We start from the raw sequence: 8,770 nt of genomic DNA on the forward strand, positions 1-8,770 counted from the left end.
TGTGGACCACTGTTTGAAATGCTGCTGCCAGAAGGTGTAGATATGATGAATGAACATGTGTGTGAAGAGGTAAGAATGACAATTGGGTCAATCTTTTCAGGAGATGTTTTAAGAGTCTGCACTGCTCATTCCTTCTGTGGATAGGGCAAAAAATGGAAAGAGATGTTCCTGGTGCCATTTTTGTGAAGCTTGGATTTTTGAAGGTAGTACACAATACTGGTGATTCATGGGAGAGTGGAGAAGTGAATTGAGAAACAAGCTCATACGCAGGAGAAACATTGGCAGTTACTACTGATCTGACTTGTTATGGTCACCTTTGCATCAAATAAGTCCTCAAGTAATATGGTCACTCCACTGGTGAAAAGACAACTTTTGATGGTCATGATGAAGCCTGTTGTGCCTATGTGATCTGTGTACATGTGGTTTCCAGGCTACATTGTCAATTTGGTAACCAGTGTACCTGGACTCCCTTAATCTCCAAGGGAATACAATTGTATCATATTTAAAATGGATAAATCCCAACTTGATGTCAAATCTTGTTTCTTAAAGTTTCACTCCTTCCATCAAGGTGCAGATGTCTAACTTTTCTTGCAATACCACAAGCACATACAGATCTAAAGTGCATCCCTTGAGTATGGCTTTTTTGTTTCCATTTGACCTAAACAAGCTGCCTCTCGTGATGGTGTTAACATCATAGATGCCATTCAGAACAATTGTTGTACATTTAGCTGCAAGTGGGTCATGACTATAAACCTGATGGGTCTAATGCACAAATGTAGATGTTATCGAATGGACGTTAGGAGCAATGTCTTGCTAGAAAAGTGAAAGCAATCATAGAAAGCACTAGGTCACTCTTTGTGGGGCAACATTAAAACATAGTTTATAAGACAAGAACTTCTCAAATTTAGTGCTGAATATGACATCCAGGGCAGGCATTGTAGACAACCTTAAAACACCCACTTAGCTGATAATGAACATTGTCACCTCATCAATGTCCATTTTCTCCAGCAGTTCATCCCAGGTTAGGTTACACATTGTCTTAGTAGTCTGTTCATTTTGGAAGAGAGGCAGGACCACTTCAGCAATGGCTTGAGACTCTGTATGTGGTGACACTTCTTTTGGGTATTTTGGAGAAGTGATGAGGATCGATTTCTAGCTTTGTTTAGCAAGGAGGTGAAAATGGTTTGGTCCAATAGCACTTGTGCATTATTCAGGTTGATGGTCAAATAACCTCCCCGGAATCTAGCAGTAACTATGGCATCGATCACTAGATTTCCTCAAAGCAAAATTACTTAAATTGCAGTCTTTCTTTTAAGGTTTCGTCCTGAGGATGCATGACATAAATGTAACTTCTGAAGTAGTCTTTTGAACAGTAGGAGGTAGTGTGGAGTTTTATGTGTTAAGATTAAGGCCAGATGTATGAATCATAGAGATGAAACACTTATTAACATAAAAGGGAACATCACAATTAAGATAAATCGAATTATATATCTTGATCCAATCTGATTGGAATTTTTACTTTTTGATGACCTTTGTACTGAATCGATGTTCATTTTGTCACCAACCTTACTTTCTACATACTAAGGTTTAAGCAATGAACTCTAAACGTGTCAAAAGAAGATATCTGCTATTCTTTAAACATAAAGCAAAAGAGTTTAAGAGCACTTGTTTTGCAGGTACTCTAAGGGTTATATTGTTGCTCCTGTAGATGGGAATCTCAATTATAACCCTGACTTTGCCACTAAACCCAAATCAAAATGATAGCATATATCCATCTGGAGTGCATTTCAAGATGTACAACAGTACCATGCCAGTGGCGTAACATTAGCCCCCAGACTGTGCGGCACGGGGGCCCTGAGCTCTATGGTGCCCCCACCGGCACTATGCACGGCAGCAGGCCCATAGCCGAAGAGCTCCTCATTGGGTCTGGGAGGGTCTCCTTGTACTTTGCACGGGACCACCCTCAAGGTTTGTTACGCCAATGTACCATGCATGCTTAAAATAAGCCTACTCCACCTTTTCACTGTAGTAAATTCTTTATCCACAAATATTATTTCATACATTTCCTGGAAATGATAATGTGGCATGGTTTTGTTAATTACAAGACAATTTACATATCCATTTCCAGCAATCCCAAAACATGCTGTGAAGCATTTCAGAAAAGCCCTTCTTCAGGGGGCACAAACTAAACATGATTTGCATCCAAACTGGGCTACGAGGATTCATACTGTAGTGCATATAGTGTTCCAGATGGATTAAAGAACCAACATAACAAAGGCAAATTACTTCGGGCCTGAGTTTGGTGCATGGATTACTCGGTCACAAACATGATGGATATCCCGTCAGCCCTATTATGATCCCCATAGGATATAATGAAATCCTAATACGGCAGACAGGATATCCATCACATCTGCGAGGGAGTAACCTCATCCGTTAAACTCTAAATCTGGCCCTTTATCTCATTTTTTCCCTGATTAAGAATGTCTAAAAACAATGTGTATGTCATGTCTTGTGAGTTAGCTCTGAAAGGGCTCCTAGGGTCCTTGATGAGTTCCATAGAACAGTACAACAGAGATATAAGCGACTGGGTGAGGTTAATAAAGATTCTTGATGTACAACGTTCAGGTTACGGTTTACACAGTGCAGAACAAAGACATAATTAACTGAGCTCCATGCGTAGCATGATAATTTATATGTACCCAGGCAAGGGAGGACGCTCCAACTGGCAGCAAGATAGGGGATATGCAACCTGAAGAAAAAGAGAACTCTTGCAGAGGTCCAAAAAGGCTTTTGCATGCTATGCAAGCCTCAGTCAAAGAGAAGATTGATAATTGGCATACGTGGAGTCAAAGTGCAGCTCCAGCCAGAGGGAAGATGTTGAAAGAAACAAAAGGTTTTCAAAGAAATTTACTAATCTTTGGCCAAACACATGCTGAGCATTGGGTCCTGATCGGGAGTGTCGCTTTGAGGAAAGTGTGACTACAAGCACCCCGCCTCCCGGAAGATCTATGATACTATAGTCAACATACTATCAAGTATCAGTGACGGACATCATACATGATAGATGTCATTTAAAGACACCACATTAGTTAGGTGAATTGCACCATATCACATAGCATATACTATTGATGCTTCCATTAGTAGTAGTCATACAAGGGGTGGTACCAGAAAGTCAACCTTGGTCCTGAAGAGGAGCCTAGGGGTAAGGCTCCGAAACAAGTTGACCAGGAAGTAAGGTACATGACATACCTGACTTCCATAGCCCTTTTTAACCATACCGTCTCCAGGAGATCTATGAAACCATTGGAACCACTATGAGGCAGATATTTTCAACTTATCCAAGACCCCACCTCTCATATCCCTTATTTGATTCACATTGATGAGACAACATCAATGCTCCCACATATCCCATTGGTCGTAGCACACCCCGCTCCACAGCGGAAAGGGAAGATACCCAATGATGAAGCATGCGACCAAGTGGTAACCCTGGTGGGTGAGGGTTTTTCTAAAAGGAAAAACCTTCTTCCTTGTGCATCCTGTGGTAGTTCCTTTGGCTGGGCCTTTTTTGTAACGTTACATAAGCCATAAGGAGGACAGACCCAGCCATACAACCTCCTTCTCCCTGTTCGTTTTTTTTTCTACTAATATTCTATACATGCGCATGGCTATTTAAGCCCTTATCTGCCCATCAGGCCCCCTGGTAGATTCCATCCCCCATACCTGTGGTTGTAGGTAAGGAAGAGGTCTGTGGGTCTGCTGCAAGTGCTCCTCACATGGGCAGAGGAGGCAGCAGATCTCAACAAAAACTGCATAGTTGGCATACAACACTCAATGACACCAACTGGTAATCCCCTCTAGCTTAAATGGGAAACTGAGGTGTTTTATACTAGAACATCAGATGTTCTGAGAAACTGCCCTGATGTGACAACACATATGTTTCTGTGTATAAGATTCTGGGACATGATGAACGTTGTGTACCAGCAATAACTAATAAGCTTATCATAGTCAGCCTTGGAGAAAGCTCAGAGTGAATATGTTGTGCAAAAAAATAATAATAAAAGTCTGCGAGAAAGGGCAACTGATAAGAATGATAAAAACAGCTTCCACTAAATGAAGCCTTTGCTAAAATAATAAAAATGAATAAAATGCCATCTATATAGATGAAATGGCACAATCTGCAGGCCTAAGTCAGGAAAAGCTAAAATAATGTGCTTGTGTCCAAGCTAAGACAACCTTATGACAGCATTCTTGAAACCACTCTATCCACTCAATACAACCAAGAAACAAAACAGTGGCACCAGATGGACTGCCTGGATTGAAACATTTGATGCTTTTATTGTTGCACTGGAAGAAGTGAATAACAAAAAGATAACCAAATGCCTCAAGAACCTTGTAGGTGAAGGAGTAAATGAAGTGATAAAGAGAATACCACAAGAAGCTATAAGGTTAAGAGTTACAGATGGTTGCCATTTTGATGCCTTCAGACAATAAATGCTGAGAGAAACGCTAAGCCTAGAGCAGGTCCTGATGGCCACCAGACCTGAAGAATGGGGGCTGGAGGAGCTTCAAGTGAGTCAGTCATGAATGTGAAAAGTATGGAGAGACACAAGGCTGAGGGACACAAAGTGATGTCTCTGTGATGAAGAAATTGGGCTTCAGATGCAACGTTCCATTTTCAAATAAATGTCCTGCCATAGGTCAAATATGCAAAGGTTGAGGGAAAGAGAAACATTTTGTGACTGTCTGCAAAGCAAAGGGAAAAATAAGTGTGTCATGTTGTGAAGGAAAACTAGCTGTCAGAACATTCCATATGTGACGTTCTACGCATGCCCACAAGGCCAAGCAACAACATCACCTGAGGCAAATATACACTAAATAAAGTTGATCATCAACTAAATCTTCTTTTAAAAGTACTTTCATAACAGTGTTTAGTGAAGAAGATGGATGTGTGATGTCAATGTTTACCCCATAGAAAAGTGTGCATGTCAGACTGGCAAAGACGAATGCGAATCAATGAAAAGTCGACAAGTAAAATCACAAAAGTCATTCCAACAATCACAGTTGCTCAATACCTTTTATTATCAACAGCGGTGCTTCAATAATCATTATGCCTGAGTATAAATATTGCAACATGTCTCCCTTAACATGTCTCACGCCTTCGAAGACTAAAGTATAGACATAGTCTGCATCAACACCATTAAAAAATCAAGGTTCATTTATAGCAACCATGAAACACAAGAAAACACAGGAACAAGCATCAATTCATGTAATGCAAGGTACGTCATCAAGTGCATCTTTACTCAGTTTCAATACTGCTACCGATATGGGACTGATATCTTTGAACTACAATGCACATCACAAGATAGTGAATCAGTTTCCCTTACTGCTTCATGGTTTAGGCAAACTGAGAACAATGAAAGGTCAATTGCATGTAAATCTAGACGTCCATCCTATTGCTCAGAGGCATAGTCAAATTGCATTTCATTTACAGGAAGCTGTTGGAAAGGATCTTGAGACACTCCTAAAGCATAATATTATGAGAGATCTACTGGTCCCATGCCGTGGGTTTCGCCCACAGTGGTAGTGCCCAAAAAGGACAATGGGGGTGCAGTGTGCATCTGTGTAGATATGCTCCAAGCTAAAAAGGCAATTGAACGAGACCAACACCCTGCTCCACACATTGCCAATAGGATCACACACATGAATGGTGCCAAAGTATTTTCTCGTCTTGATCTGGACAAAGGGTTTCATCAGTTGGAACTGGAGGAAAATCACAGGTACATTACTACATTTTTTACACATGTTGGTTCGTTCAGATATAAATTATTACGTTTTAGAATATCGTCAGCTGCTGAACTGTTTCAAGACGTCACAAATGCTTTCAATTACAGTGGTGATATACTAGTTTTGATGGCCACACACAAAGAACGTGATAAAGCTCTCACAGAAGTGTGCCATCTAATTACAAATGCAGATCTCACTTTAAATGCAGAGAACTATGGGTTTAACTAAACAAAACTAAAATTCTTTGGGCATATTTTCTCTTATGGGTAATGACTCCGGGGCAAGCTAAAGTGGAAGCATTGTCAGCTACCAGTCCCAGACTAACTATGCAATGCTCTTTTCTTGTCATGGCCAGCTACTGCTCCAGACACACATATGATTTTGTCGCTGTATGCACTCCACCTAGAGACTTAATAAAAACAAACGCTTCATTTCAATGGTCACACAAATGGGAACAAAGTTTTAAGAAAATCAAACATGCCCATTAAGAATGCAACCGAAATGGCCTACTTTGATCCAAAGCTACGTACTCAAGTTGTTGTTGATGCAAGATGTGTAGGGCTGGGTGTGATCCTTGCCCAACATAGTGGACATCCAAATGCTCAAAACGTATTGTGGCTTATGCTAGCAGAAGTTTGTCATAGAGTGAATGTGCCTAGTCACAACCTGAAAAAGAAAGACTAGCTGTGGTTTAGGCGTATGATCATTTCCATGTGTTACTGTCTGGAAAACATTTCACTCTTGTAACTAATCATCAAGCACTGCTCATGTTCTTTGGCAATCCTACAGCCAAGATGCTTCCTTGCATCGAGAGATGGGGTTACAACTGCAGGAATATGATTACACTATTGTGTGCCGGCTGGGGAAAGACCAAATCCCTACTGACTAACTTTCACAAGTGCCAGTACAGATTCATGGTGCTACTTCCAATGCAGCTGAGGGCTTGGTCAATTTCATTATAAAATCAAGTACACCTACCACTATATCAGTAGATCAAATAATTGCTGCTATGAGCATAAATTGAGACATGCTAGTATTTAAAGACATTATTACACATCAATCCTGGAAGCAACACACTCAGGGGGTCATTACAAGCTTGGCGGGTGGCGGTAACCACCGTGCGGCCGCCAATGCGGCCTCACTCCCGCGGACCCCATTACAACATCCCCGCTGGGCCGGCGGGCGCAAACTTAGTTTACGCCCGCCGGCCCAGCGGGGATGAGTCCGCAACATAGGTGCCGGCTCCTAATGGAGCCGGCGGTGTTGCGGCCGTGCGACGGGTGCAGTAGCACCCGTCGCACTTTTCACTGTCTGCTATGCAGACAGCGAAAAGCTGCACAGGGCCCTGTTAAGGGGCCCCTGCACTGCCCATGCCAGTGGCATGGGCAGTGCAGGGGCCCCCAGGGGCCCCAGGACTCCCCTTACCGCCAGCCTCTTCTTGGTGGTGCAAACCGCCAGAAACAGGCTGGCGGTAGGGGAGTCATAATCCGCCAGGGCAGCGCTGCTTGCAGCGCTGCCCTGGCGGATTATCACTGCCGGGGCTAAAACGGCAGGAAACCGCCAGCCCCGGCGGTGCGACCGCGGCGCTACCGCCGCGGTTGTAATACGGGTCTCCGTACCGCCAGCCTGTTGGCAGTACGGATGCCACATTACCCCTGGCGGTCTCCGACCGCCAAGGTCGTAATGACCCCCTCAATCTCTTATCAATGACAGTGAATATAAGAAGCTCAATATCATCAGAGATCAACTTTCCTCTACACAAGAACGAATTGCCTTGTGAGTTTCAGGAATTGTTAGACTGGACAGTTTAGGACAGCAAGTAGTTCAAGTGGAACATGGAGGACATCCTGGAATCGTTGCTACCAAACGAGCTCCTCGAGACCGAGTTTGGTTTCCTCTAGGGGTGGGCGATGACTTCTGCTCTGCCAGCAGAGTGTGTGGAATTTTGCCCACTCCGTGCAGAGCAATGAGTTCCAAATCATTCTATGAAGTGGTGCGGAGCTGAGTTTTTCCTCTTGCTTGCACTCACCAACTGTAGGTTGGTGCGGGAGAAAAATCAAACAATAGACCACCTCCCGGACAGATTTCTCAAGGCGAGCGGTCGCGGCAGGTCATAACCGCTTACGTTGAGAAACCAGCTGCTCGCATTGAAGAAGCTGCAGTTCAAGTAGAACATCTACTCGTGTGGCAAAAAGACGCAGCACCCTCTTGCGCTGCGCACTGTGCCACTCACACTGATTTCACTGCATGGGACAAGCTTCCGGCGATAAAAATCAGCGGGAGGTGACTTACTGCAGCAGATGCTTTTTCAGTACTTTGTGGTGTTCCCCTTAGCAGAACTACATTCAGGCCTAGTTTGCTCATCTTGATGAAGAAGTTGAAAGGAGTTGAAGGCCTGACATTTGTGTAATTGTCTATCTCCCAAAAGAACTCAGCATCCCTTGAACATATCTGATCTTCCAAAGCATATATGGTAGAGAATAGCTATTGACTTCTTTAGGCCCTTTGACAATGGACACCACCTAATGGTTGTCATTGATGAGAACGCCTGTTTTCCCTTAGTGGAGGACCTCTTGTTGATTACTCAAGAGAAAGTCATTGAGAGACTAGAAGGCTTTTTTGCATCCTTGAGTGTTCCTTTAATTCTAAAGTCTGACAATGGCCCACCTTTCAACAGTCGAGAGTTCAAAGATTTCTTGCTCATCTAAACATAAAGTATAAAAAACACACCTCTCATGCCAAATGAAAATGGGGCTGTGGAGCATTTTATGAGCAACCCAAAAAAATGTGTTCCGCTTGCTGCACTGAAAAACTAGAACTCATGTCAGCTATTCATTCTGCTCTTTGTGCTTACCGGTCAACTCCTTGTTCAACAATAGGTGAAAGGTGAAAGTTCTGCTATCCTGATGTTTGAGAGAGCCATGCAAACCAAATTGCAGCAATGGACCATTTGAAAGAGAAATTAATGACACTGAGCTTCGCCAAG

Source organism: Pleurodeles waltl, chromosome 10 (assembly GCF_031143425.1).
Source record: "Pleurodeles waltl isolate 20211129_DDA chromosome 10, aPleWal1.hap1.20221129, whole genome shotgun sequence".
Lineage (NCBI taxonomy): Eukaryota > Metazoa > Chordata > Amphibia > Caudata > Salamandridae > Pleurodeles > Pleurodeles waltl.